Below are 14,142 nucleotides of genomic sequence, written 5' to 3'. Positions count from 1 at the left end.
AGATTACTATACCCAGCCCAGCTATCATTCAGTATAAATGGGGACAACAAAATTTTCCAGGATAAAAACAAATTTAAACAATACGTAGGCACAAATCCAGCCTTACAGAAAGTAATATAAGGAAAATTACAACACAAGGAGTCCAACAATGCCCACAATAACTCACACATCTATTGATCCTTCACCAGCACAACTCGAAGAAGGGAAAAACATAAACTCTATTACCTCAAAAAAAAGTGAATGGAGTAAACATCCACTTGTCTTTAATATCACTTAATATCAATGGACTCAACTCAACTATAAAAATCCACAGACTAAGAGATTGGATACTAAAACAGGATCCAACATTCTGCTGTTTACAAGAAACACACTGATGTGGGAGTGATTTCTTATTAATAAAGAAACTGCCTAGACCCATTTAATAGGCCAACCCTTAGGTAGGCGGAGTAAACAGAATGGAATGCTGGGAGAAAGAAGCTGAGTCAGGGAGTCGCCATGATTCTCCCACTCCAGACAGACGCAGGTTAAGATCATTCCTGGTAAGCCAGCTCGTGGGCTACACAGATTAATAGAAATGGGTTAGATCAATATGTAAAAGCTAGCCAATAAGAAACTGAAACTAATGGGTCAGGCAGTGTTTAAAAGAATACAGTTTCCGTGTAATTATTTCGGGTAAAGCTAGCCGGGTGGCGGGACACAGCCCGCCGCTCCGTATTACAACAGAATGGCGCCCAACGTGGGGCTAAATCCACTTAAAAACCTGAGAAGGCTTAAAAATAAGGGAGAGAGACTTTAACACAGATTTTTGCTGTTTGTTGGTGGCGTGCTGTAGAGAGATTTCCTGATTCGGCAACAGCAGCAAAAAAAAAAGCTGCGTCATTTTAAAGTGCGGCTTCTTGGGACTGTGCCGCCAATGCAAACTCTGGCTTTAAAGCATTTCAATGGATTTTATGGGACTGGATGTTTGTGTTCCCGCTTGGGATCGGAAGGAGAGTGCTCTCAGCGCTCCCCGCCTGCACCTGGGCAGATGGCAAAATCAGACTTAGGCAGGCGGAAGAGCATGGTGAAAGAGACGTGTTTTCAGACTGCGCAGTGCTCTGCGTGTCAGATTTGGTTGTAACTTGGATAAAAAGAGTTTCTGTGCTGCATTCTCAGTCTCAAAATTAAACTACTGAATGCAGCTCCAATGAGGACTTGCTGTGTGCCTGGAACTGTGCACAGCTCAGGGGCACCAAATGGATCTGAGGCAGGAGCTGCTGCTCCTTGCTGAACTGTGCTGGTTGGCAGAAACTACCGTAATTACCATAATAACAGCACAGTTAAGGTTTAGACTGGGCAGGACACAGGTGGTACCTATTACCTGTACATGGTGCAACTTAAGTTTTTAAGAAATGCTTAACATTTTAAGAAATGCTCCTGGATAGTAAAAATATTACAGATTCACAATAAAACAGATTCAAACATAACAGACCTCAGTGGATCACAGCGTTGGATGAATGTACATAGGCTTGAGAGAGAGAAGAATAAGAATATAGAGAATAAAGCAAATGTCTTAAAAAAAAAGGGTAAAGTCTTTAAAGAGACAGAGTACAGATAGTTAAGAGATTAAAAGAAATAAAGAAAAATAAGCCACGTAAAAATGGAAAATTCACAGAGAGTCTGAATTATGTACATTGTGTTTTCTTTAAAATTTTTGACTGTAAAGGAGCTAAGTACAGACAGACATTTCATTACATGGGCTGCCAAGCTAAACCATAATGGATATAAAGGTATTATGATTTCAAAATTTGGGTCTAAGGATATGATACTTTGGAAAGGGTCTTCTTTTGTTTTCACAGAGGACCAGACCCTGTGGATTTCTTCTATCCCAATTTGGTATGATAGACCACGACCTCCCGAAAAGTTGCTGTGAACATCTTCACAAAATTACTTCACTCAACTGCCAACTGAGATGAACCTGACACACAGGTTACACCCTAAACGATCTGATTAACAGCGCCCCCATTCAGCAGGAAGCAGTTTGGAGAGAAAAAACTGCGCCCATGTTCCCAAAATATTGTTTATAAATGTTCTTTTACATTTAAAGGGGGATATGATATAGGTATGAATAATTTGCATTGGTATGGATTTTAAGGTCAATTTTGTTATATGTATATGTATTTTTGATCTTGAATAAGGTGTGATTGTGTAGTTCATTTTTAAAATGTAATGTATAATAGGAAATATAGGTTGCTAATGGATAATCATCGATGAAAGTAAAGTTTGTAGTCATGTTACTTAGATTTTCTAGATATATAGAGATATATTTCAGATAGGCATTCTTCATATCTCTCAAAGGCTACAGAATATGGCATTTAAAATATTTTAATAACTTAGGACTTTTCATGACAATGAGACATATCTGCTCCTGGTGGCACCAATCTACTTCGAGAGGAAGATGGGCATCGAAGAGGATCCTTATGGAGTTTGATAGCCATTTGGGCAAGAAACTACTCTTGCCTGGACTGTTGCATAAAATGGACACAGAGAACCCGCAGAGAGAGGACTGCTAAACTTGCCTAAAGGTGAGATGGTCTTTCGGGGTTCATGACTCATGAAAAAGTTTGCGAGACATTCTGCAGGACACAGCAGATAGTGACTGAACTGTCTTTAAAATTTCCTGCTTCATGGAAATGTCTGCTGGATACTATGGGCCTGAAGGCTGAAGATGGATGTCCCAACCATACAAAAGAACTTTGGGTGACTGTCCAGGCAGCAAGATGTCTCTGTCATTTCTAGAGTTTTCTTATTTCTTGTTTACTTAGGTAGTATTATATCCTTCTGGAGTCTTTGATGGAGTTAAAGAATGAATAGATAGTTATAGTTTTCCTTAGTTATGATAAAAGATAAAATAGATATAAATATTGTAACTATAATTCTTGCTTGATAACTGTTTTGCTATATGTAATTTTACTATGTTAAAGTTAAAGCCTTTCTTTTTTGTTTAAACAGAAAAAGGGGAAATGATGTGGGAGTGATTTCTTATTAATAAAGAAACTGCCTAGACCCATTTAATAGGCCAACCCTTAGGTAGGCGGAGTAAACAGAATGGAATGCTGGGAGAAAGAAGCTGAGTCAGGGAGTCGCCATGATTCTCCCACTCCAGACAGACGCAGGTTAAGATCATTCCTGGTAAGCCAGCTCGTGGGCTACACAGATTAATAGAAATGGGTTAGATCAATATGTAAAAGCTAGCCAATAAGAAACTGAAACTAATGGGTCAGGCAGTGTTTAAAAGAATACAGTTTCCGTGTAATTATTTCGGGTAAAGCTAGCCGGGTGGCGGGACACAGCCCGCCGCTCCGTATTACAACAACACACCACAACCACAAATACAGACACCTATTCAGAGTAAAGGACTGGGAAAAGGTTTATCAAACAAATGGACCTAAGAAACAAGCAAATGTGGCCATACTAATTTCTAACAAAGTTGATTTCAAACTAAAATAAATCAGAAGAGATGGAGATTGACATTTTTACTCATAACAGAAACAATTCATGAGGACAAAGTCTCAATCCTGAATATCTATGCCCATAATATAAAAGCACCCACTTATGTAAAAGAAACATTACTAAAACTCAAGGCAGTCATCAAACCACAACCAATTATTGTAGGAGAATTCAACACTCCTCTCTCACCAATGGACAGGTCAATCAGACAGAAAAGTAACAGAAAAATAAGAGGATTAAGGGAGGTATTGAATCAAATGGAATTAACAGACATCTATAGATCAATCCACCCAAATAGTAAAGAATATATCTTCTTCTCAGCAGCTCATGGAACCTTCTTGAAAATTGACCACATAATCGGTAAGCAAACTTACACAGTTAGAAAAAAAATATTAGTAACCACCTGTATCTTATGGGATCACCATGGATTAAATTTGGAATTCAACAACAATGCTACCCATAGAAAGCCTATGAACTCATAGAACCTGGACAGTCAACTATTGAACCACACCTGGATCAAGGAAGAAATAAAGAAATAAATTAAAATCTTTCTTGAACTCAATGAAAATAAAGACTCAACATAATCAAACCTATGGGACACTATGAAAGCTGTGCTAAGAGGAAAGTTCATAGCACTAAGTGCCCACTTAAAGAAAACAGAGAAAGCACACATTGTAGACTTAACAGCCCACCTGAAAGCTCTAGAAAAAAAAGAAGCAGACTCATATAGGAGGAGTAGAAGACTGGAAATAAATCAAACAGAGGGCTGAACTCAACAAAATAGAATCACAAAAAACAATCCAAAGAATCAATGAAACAAAAAGCTGGTTCCTGGAGAAAATCAACAAGATTGATAAATCCCTATCCAAACTAATCAAACAGCAGAGAAAGAATACACAAATTAACAAGATCAGAAATGAAAAGGGAGACATAAGCACAGACACAGAGGAAATCTAGAAAATCATTAGATCTTACTACAAAGCCTATATGCCATAAAATTGGAAAATATTAAAGAAACAGAAACTTTTTTAGATAAGTTCCTTATGCTAAAGTTTGCCCAGAACCAGGATAACAATCTAAATAGACATGTTAGTCGTGAAAATTTAGAAGTTGTCATAAAAAAAACTCCCTACCAAAAAAAAACTGTGTCCAGATGGTTTAAATGCAGAATTCTACCAGAACTTCCAAGAATAGCTAATACCTAAATTCCTTAAAGTATTTCACAATAAAGAAACAGTAAAGTCATTGCCAAATTCCTTTTTTGAAGCTACAGTTACCCTGATACCAAAACCACAAAAAGACTCAACCAAGAAAGAGAATTACAGGCCAATCTCACTCATGAACATCGACACAAAAATCCTCAATAAAATACTGGCAAACCGAATCCAAGAACACATTAGAAAAATTATCCATTATTATCAGGTAGGCTTCATCCCAGGAATACAGGGCTGGTTCACCATACACAAATCTCTCAATGTAATCCATCATATAAATAAACTTAAAGAAAAAAAATATGACCATTTCATTAGATGCTGAAAAATTTTTGACAAAATTCAACTTCCCTTTATGATAAAGTTCTTAGACAGATTAAGGCTAAAAGGGTCATACCTAACTATAATAAAAGCCTTTTATAGCAAGCTGACAGCTTACATCAAATTAAATGCAGAGAAACTCAAAATAATCCCACTAAAATCAGAAGCATGACAAGGCTGTCCACTCTCTCCATACCTCTTCAATATAGTGCTTGAAGTTCTCTCAATAGCAATAAGACAACATAAGGGGATCCAAAGGATTTGAATTGGAAAGGGTGAAGTTAAACTCTCATTATTTGCAGATGATATGATAGTATACATGAGCGAGCCTAAAAACTCCAGCAAAGAACTCCTAAGGATGATAAACACCTTTTGTAGCATGGCAGGATATACGACCAATTCCAAAAAATCAGTTGCCCTCCTATACACAAAGAATAAGGAAGCACAGAGGGAAATCAGAGAAGCATCATTTTTCATGATAGCCACAAATAGCAAAAAATATCTTGGGGTAACTCTAACCAAGGATATGAAAGACCTATTTGACAAGAACTTTAAGTCCTTGAAGAAAGAAATTGAGGAGGATACCACAAAATGGAAGGACCCCCCTTGCTCTAGGATTGGGAGGATCAACATAGTAAAAGTGGCAATTCTACCAAGGGTAATTTATAAATTCAATGCTAACCCCATTAAAATCCCATCGAAATTCTTCACAGATCTTGAGAGGACAGTAATCAACTTTATATGGAAAAACAAAGAGCCCAGGATAGTCAAAACAATCTTATACAATAAAAGATCTTCTAGAGGCATTACCATCCCTGACTTCAAACTCTAATAAAGAGCTTCAGTAATAAAAACAGCTTGGTATTGGCACAAAAACAGAGAAGTTGATCAATGGAATAGAGTACAAGTCCTGGATTTTATCCCACAAACCTATGAACACCTGATATTTGATAAAGGAGCTAAAAGTATTCAATGGAAAAAAGAAAGCGTCTTCAACAAATGGTGCTGGCAGATCTGGTTGTCAACCTGTAGAAGAATGAAAATAGATCTATATCTATTGCCATGGACAAAAATCAAGTCCAAATGGTTAAAGACCTCAATATCAGGCTGAACACACTGAGGCTGAAAGAAGAGAAAGTGGGAAGTACTCTACAACATATGGGCACAGGAGATCACTTCCTAGGCATATCCCCAGAAGCAGAGACATTAAGGATAACATTGAATAAATGGGACCTCCTGAAACTGAGAAGCTTCTGTAGATCAAAGGACACCGTCACTAAGACAAGAAGGCATCAGAGACGCCATCCTCTCCTGGGCAGACACACGTGATGAAGCTCCGACCCAGGATGGTCGTAGGCTAGAATCTTCCCGATAAGCACACATTGGGGTGCTACACACAGATGATTTGAAATGGGCTAAATTAATATGTGAGAAATAGCCTAGAAGAGAATGGGTCAAGCAGTGTTTTTGTGTTGTTATTTCAGGCATAAGCTAGCAGGAGGCATTCTGTAGTAATAAGAGCGGCGGGGCTGCTCACTTCGTCTTCCTCCCAGCATTCTGTTCTGTTTTCTCCTCCCACCTATGTTTTAACCTATGAGAGCAAGCCAAAGAGGTTCTTTATTACTTAACCAATGAAATCAACAGATTAATATGACTCTCCGACATCACTTGTGCTGTAAAGTGAGGCAGGAAATATAATGATGGTTGACATTCCTGTAGAAAGAGTCAGAGGTCCTATATTTGATAGCTGTGGGGACGGTGAATGCCAGGTATTCTTCCCACTTTATCTTTGCTAACAATGTCCAATTCATCAGAACCCTTAAGTGTCAAAGATCCTCTTAGTCCATAGTGTTTTAAAAGATATTAATTATTTCTAAATGGTGCTGTTGCCCAGATTAATGAGTCTTTCTTTCGGCAGTTTGCCTCACAGTACTCACTTCTCTATGAAGACACAGAATGGCTTCATGTAATAAACCTGGGTCTGGATCAGGAGACACAATACAGAGAGCCAGTGGACTGGAGTGCTATGACCTTGGGCAGGTGGTTTTGGATCATCCACCTAAACCATAGTTTTAGTGGGAAGGAGAGAAGTGGCTGTGCTTTGAATTCTTTGCCATCTGTTCAGATTTTTCTTTCTCACTTTGGAGATAGGCATACCTTCTCCTCTCATTGACATAGTCAGTCAGGAAGAAGCTTTCCCAGTAGAGGTCAATTGCCTTTGGGCAGCAGGAATGTGTCTCTGATACACATATACTGAGCTGTAGACAATAGTTTGATAATTTTCCTATGAATTTCTTAAGACCAAATTACATTTAGGTATCCAAATCTATTCAGCACTGCCTTTGTCACCTGCCCCAAAGATCTTCCAGCAAAGAGCCTTGAACTCACATCCTAATGTTCTATCCTTGCAGGCACTTATGGTGGGTGAAACTGCTTTGTGCCTGATTAAATCTGAAGAGCTTTTCCAAAGCATAGATTGGCAGCTATGAAGCTCAAGCACAGAAAGAGAGCCAAGAGACAGTGGGACAGGAGTGCTGTGGCCTATCTCAGTAAGTCTACCGCCATGATGAAGATGCCTCTTTGTATGAGATGCATGCCACCTCTCCAGAAGAAGAATGGGCCATCTCTCCAGAAGCAAAAAATAAGAAAGCCTTTTGAGGCCCTGGAGAATATTGTTGGCCGCAGAATTTCTCATGGCTGGAAGGAAGCCAATGAACTAGTCACCCAGTGGAAAGCCATCATTCTGGATCAACTGCCAACATATCCCTCTCTCTATTTGTTGAAATATGACGGGATTGATTGTGTCTATGGCTTGGAGCTTCACAGCGATGACAGGAATTTAAACCTTAAAATCCTACCTAATAATGTGCCATTTCCTCAGGGGACAGACACTCATCTCTCAAACACCATAGTTGGCAGAGCAGTGAAATGTATATTCACCAGAACAAATGGCTCTAAGGATGACTGGAAGGGGATGTTCCTAGAGGAGGTGCCAATCATGAAGACCTGGTTCTATATTACCTACAAGAAAGATCCGGTCTTCTACATTTACCACCTTCTGGATGACTACCGTGAAGGCAACCTCCACATCATGCCAGGCTCTAAGGACGAGTGGAGTGGCATGATCCCAGATGAGGGTCAGATCATGATTACCTGTATCTACATTGTCAAAGAGAATGATCCAATCCTATACCTTCACCACCATCTTGATGACTACATTGAAGGCAACCTCCACATCATGACAGAATGTCCTCCAGTAGAGGTGACTTTAGAATTAGGCAGGGATTCCTTGGCAGGCAAAAGTGTGCAGTACAACAAAAAAAGATGGAACCCAAGAGATAGGTAAAATTATTTACCAAGTTCCCACCAACCTTCCGTGTATTTCATCAAGTTTGATAATGACTTCCATATCTATGTCTATAATTTGGTGAAGATCTGTTAAAGTGAAATTCTAAAATTATGAGGGGCAGACTTAAAAGTGTGTTTGGGGAATGTGTTTTTTTCAGAGATACCTCAGGTCTTCTATTAATCCTGGTATCTTTTCCAATGGAATATTCTTGCTCTAAAAATAAAAATTTGTGAACATGTGTTATTTGGTCAATGATGTATTGTCTGGTGGGTGGGACATCACAGAAATACATGCCTCAAAACAAAGCATAATTTATGGATTTTCCCCCTTCCAGATGAAAGGACTGGGGATGCAGGATGGGGAAAGCACAAGATGGCTGTTTTGGAAGCAGTGGAGAGGGGACAAAAAGTTGTAGGATCTCGGGGCGGGATAAAGCTTGAGGGAAAAACTTGTCAAATGGAAAGATGTGACAGATATCAGAGTGTGGTATTGGGACTTAAGCGGATAAAGAGTAGATTAATCAGAAAGAGACACAAATGTATACTCAAAATCAGAGAAAATTAGGTTTCATTTATTGAATGCTTTAATTTGTACCAGCTGTAAGTTTCTGGATGTTTGATCCTCACTGGAGCATGTTGAGTGACCAGGAGCCTCCTGCTTAGAGAAAAGTTGCTCTTCTGCAGTGGGTTGGACAACAGGCTACCTACTTTTTGCCAGATTTCTCTTTGCCACCTACTTTGTCATGCCTGGATTCAGTATGCCTTGAACTCTCATAGGTCTTATGCATGCCATCCAACCCCTGTGAGTTCATTTAAATAATTGCCCAGCCACATCTGGAAAACAGTCTTCCCTTTCATTGATCATGTTCTGTAGGACTTGGGCTATAAAACTCATGAACAGAGTCAGCCACATACAGGATAAACCTGTACACATTGATGCACACTGGTGTGTGGCATGCAAACATATGGTGGTTGCACCACGCTCCATGAAATCAGTAAACTAGGGAATCCATGATGCTAGGTGGAGTGTGGCAAAGACCCCACAACTCCATCAGAACCCCAAATACCAGTATGGTATTGATGTCTGACTCCCATCATGTAAGTATCCTGCCATCCTGTAAAGGGGCGGTTTTTGGTTCCTTCATCTTCACAAACTTGGATAAAATGTTAGAGTTGTCAATCTGCCCGTTAGGGTCCAGCATGTAGATCAGCTGTCCCAGGTAGGTGATATGGCAACAATTTGGGTGAGATCATGTACCAAGGCATGCACGTACACCCTCACCCCTTCTTCTCCTTGTCCTCATCGTCACTCTCATGGGTGGGTCTGGAGCACAAAGATGGCAAAATGGAATAAGCCTCCTCCTTAGTGGAAAACCTTGTCAATCCTCAATTTGGCCTGACTCTCAGAGGGAATGCAGCACATTTTATCCTACTAGGTCTCCTCATTCATTGGTTTACTCATTTTTTCAAAGAATGATGGAATTCATCCATTTTTCCATGTCTATCTCTCTCTCTTCTTCCTTCCCTTCTTCCATTTCCCCCTTTATTGTCATAATTTGAGCAGTGGTGCTGCGTCCCATGCAGCATGGCTGCCTCGCTACCTTATGGCCTGAAATAAAAATACAAATACTGTATTCTTTTAAACACTTCCTGCAACATTAGTTTCAGCCTCTTAACCCATTTCTAATAATCTATGTAGCACCACCAGGTGTGCTTACCAGGAAAGATTCAGCATGTCTGACCTGGTGGCTGGCTCCATCGCTGTCTGCCTCAGAGCAGAGCTATTGTGTCTGTGCTTGAGAGAAGAGCATGGTGTCTCTGAGCTCACTTACTGTTCCTCCCAGCATTCTGTTCTGTTTACTCCACCCACCAATGTCATAACCTATCAGGGCAAGCAGTTTCTTTATTTAATTAACCAATGACCTTTCTCCATCATTTCCCTTTTTTCTGTTTAAACAAAAAAGGAATGCTTTAACTTTAACATAGCAAAATATCATTAAACAAAACAGTTATCAATCAAGTATTACAGTTAAAATGCTTATATCTTTTTATCTTTTATCATAACAATGGAAAACTGTAACTATCTATCTTTCTTCAACTCCATCCAAGACTTCAGAATAATACAATATTACCTAAGCAAACAAAAAGTAAGAAATATTCAAACTCTAGAAATGACAGAGACATCTCACTGCCTGTACAGTCACCCAAAATTCCTCTGTACTGTTGCGGTATCATTCTTCTGCCTACAGGCCCATAGTTTCCAGCAGACATTTAAATGGAGCAGGAAATTTCAATGGAAGTCACTATCTGCTTGTCTAGAAGAATGTCTTGAAGATTCTTTCATAAATCACGAAACCTGAAACACCATCTCACCTTTAGGCAAGTTTAGTAGTCCCTTCTCTGCGGGTTCTCTGTGTCCTGTTTATGCAATCGTCCAGGCAAAAGCAGTTTCTTGCCCAAATGGCTATCAAACTCCATAAGGATCCACTTCGATGCCCATCTTCTTCCTAAAGTAGATTGGTTCTGCCAGAAGCAGAGTGTCTCATTTTCATGAAAAACCCTAAGTTCTAAAAACATTAAATAGCAAATATCGTAGTCTTTGAAAGATATGAAGAATGCCTATCTAACTGAAATATATATCTATACATCTTGAAAATCTAACTAACATGACTACAAACGTGACTATTATTGATTATCCATTAACAACCTATATACATTACATTTTAAATGAACTACACAATTACAATACCTTAATAAAGATGAAAAATGCATAATAACAAATTGACCTTAAATCTCTATCAATATCGCCAAGTCTATACTAATACAAATTATTCATATCTATATCATATCCTCCTTTAAATGTACAAGGACATTTATAAACTATATTTAGGAACATAGGTGCAGTTTTTTCTCTCCAAACTGATTCCTGCTGAATGGGGGCGTCATTAATTAGGTCTTTCAAGGTATAACCTGTGTGTTAGTTTCATCTCATTTGGCAGTTGATCAAAGCAATTTTTTGAAGGTTTTCACAACAACCTTATAGGAGGGAATGGTCCTTCATACCATATTGGGATAGAGACAATGCACAGACTCTCACCCTCTGTGAAAACAAAATAAGAATCTTCTTTCCAAAGCATCATGTCCTTAGAACCAAATTTTAAAGTCAAGGCATTTTCAAAATATCTATTTTGGATTAGTTCAGCAGCATTTATAAAGAAATATCTTTTAGCAGCTATTGCTCCTTCCTCAGCATTCAAAAGATTCAAACAGAGCATAATAGCATACAGTATCAAAATTCTCTGTGTTTTTTTCATCTTTGTGTGTTTTATTTTAACCTCTATTTTGTTTAGGTTTCATTTTTATTTTTTGCCTTTTGAGACAGGTTCTCTGTATCTTTGTCCTGGAATATTCTGTAGACCAGGCTGTCCTTGAAGTCTCAGACAGCCACCTGTCTCTGCCTCCCAGGCACTGAGATTAATGGTGTATGGTACTATAACTTGAACTCACAGAGATCTGTTTGTCTCTGCCTTCTAGGCACTGGGATTAAAGGCATGTGCTACCACACGTTGAAGTTACAGAGGTCAATCTCCTTCTGCCTCCCAAGTGTTGGGATTAAAGGTGTGTACTACCGCAACCAACAACTCTCTTCCTTTTTTTAACATTAAGAACTCAACTTTTAGCCTGCACATATTTTTAACACACTGTAAATCATTTAAAAATTTTCTTTGTCTTTGAATCTCTCTTTATTCTATATCTCTCTCTGTTTTTCTGACCACATGAGTCTTTAAGTTACCAAGCAATCTCAGTAGGTCTAAAGCCGTGGCTTTGCCGGCTTGATGTAGCCCATTCCTTAGCTTTCTGCCATTCCAACATAGTGGCTGGGGTACTGGCCAGAGCCGCATTCAGTGCCACAAGTCTACAGTGTTTCAAGGTCCTTGCCATCAAACAAGCTGCAACAGACAACACTCAAGTCCTCTCTCTGTAGATGGCCCTCCTGCCTCAAACAATCAGAGTTTGCCCTGGCAGGACAGCCCAGAAAGCCGGCAATTTAAAACAACACAGTTTTTTTTTCTGCTACTGCTGAAAACAAACAAGCATTCAGTTGGCTTTTATCAACACCATTTAAATGGTTCTTGGCAGGACCTCTTAAGTGCTGCAGGGTTTTGCAGATGAAGCTGATTCAGGAAGCCTCTCTTAAATGAGTGTGCTTTCTTGCTACTAGCAAGCAGAGCAAACCCGAGAAATCGCTGCTTTACTCTTTCCCAAACGTTCTCAGGCTTTCAGTGGATTCAGTTATCCACACTTCTGAGTGCCATTCTGTAGTAATTTGAGCAGCGGGGCTCCATCCCCAGCACCAGGGCAGCCTCGCTATCTCATGCCCCAAAATAACTACACAAAAACTTTTCTTTTAAACACTGCCTGGCCCATGAGTTTCAGCCTCTTAACCCATTTCTAATAATGTATGTTGCAGCACAAGGTGCGCTTACCAGGAAAGATTCAGCATGTCTGAACTGGTAGCTGGCTGCATCGCCATTTGCCTCAGAGAGCAGAGCTATCGCGTCTGCCCAGGAGAGGGGAGCCTGGCATCTCTGAGCTCACTTCCTTTTCCTCCCAACATTCTGTTCTCTTTACTCCTCCCCTCTATGTTCTAACCTATCAGGGCAAGCAGTTTCTTTATTTAATTAACCAATGATCTTCTTCCATCACTTTATCCTTTCAACAGCTTGCCCAAATAAATCTTCCATGTCTCTTCTGTTGTATAATCTTTCATTTGTAAAGAACTTGCCCTCTCAGGGGAGGATTTTTCTGACATCTCTGTGGTGGAGATCTTATGAGGAAGATCAGATGAGCAACCGTGACAACACTTATGCTATAGGTGGACCAGAGATTGATGGCTGACATTCCTGTGCTATGCATCAGATGCCCATGAACTCTGCGCCTGTTGACAGACAAGCAGACATCAATGTGGTCACACATACTTAACTCATTCAGTGTTCACAGATCTTGTAGATTGAGTTTTAATTCTTGTCCTAAACTAATAAAGAAACCAAGATTAGGAGATGAGAGGAGCCTGAAGTAGAGCCTCCAAATGGGTCATTTGCAAAGGTAAGGTTACCTGCCTCCATGTATGCTTTTTCCCTTTCTTAGTCAAATCCATCCTTCCATAGAGTAGCTATAGGCAAACCAATGTCTAGACAAAAGCTAACCCAGGTTTGAACAAAACTGCCTTTGATATCTGAAATAAGTGCTGTCCACTTAGGGTCTCATACCAACACAAAAAGTTTTGTAAGAATGTCCCAGCAACACTTTAAAACAATTCTAAGACCCCAAAGGTGCAGCAAGTTATGTTTATTGGTAATAAAGATGGTTCTGATGGGACAAAAGAATGTAGCATTAAAAAACAGATTGGTGTACTCACGATGATTTCATGTGATTTGGCACACACAGGCTTCTGGTTCTGAATACTTCACGCTCAGTGGGTTTTGGAGATTGTGGTGACCCTGAACCTAGCTTTAGGCTTTGGGGGCTGAAAGGACAAGCCTTGATATTTCAGGACATCCTTGTCCTTGGTTTCCACTGTTTACTGATTTCCTTACAGAGAATGAGCAGCCATCTACTCCTGCTGCCATGCCTTCCCCATATGAACAGAGAGAACACCCTCCACACCCAGGTTCCTTGTATCACATATGAAGGCATAAGTCACAAACAATCTCCCACACCAGTTTAGAATTGTGATTAATAGAATGATTATTTCTTTAAAGGGGAAAAACTT

At 39.5% G+C, this 14,142-nt stretch overlaps 1 pseudogene; it reads left to right on the top strand.

Annotated features, from left to right (window-relative positions):
* The first annotated feature begins 7,695 nt into the window (after positions 1-7,695).
* LOC121443837 lies at positions 7,696-8,445 on the top strand (annotated as a pseudogene).
* The last annotated feature ends 5,697 nt before the right edge of the window (positions 8,446-14,142 follow it).

Source organism: Microtus oregoni, unplaced genomic scaffold, assembly GCF_018167655.1.
Source record: "Microtus oregoni isolate MIOR12 unplaced genomic scaffold, Mior012 000113F_ref0000058, whole genome shotgun sequence".
Lineage (NCBI taxonomy): Eukaryota > Metazoa > Chordata > Mammalia > Rodentia > Cricetidae > Microtus > Microtus oregoni.
Note: the sequence above shows the minus strand (reverse complement) of the source record. Positions and strands in the feature narration are given on the sequence as shown.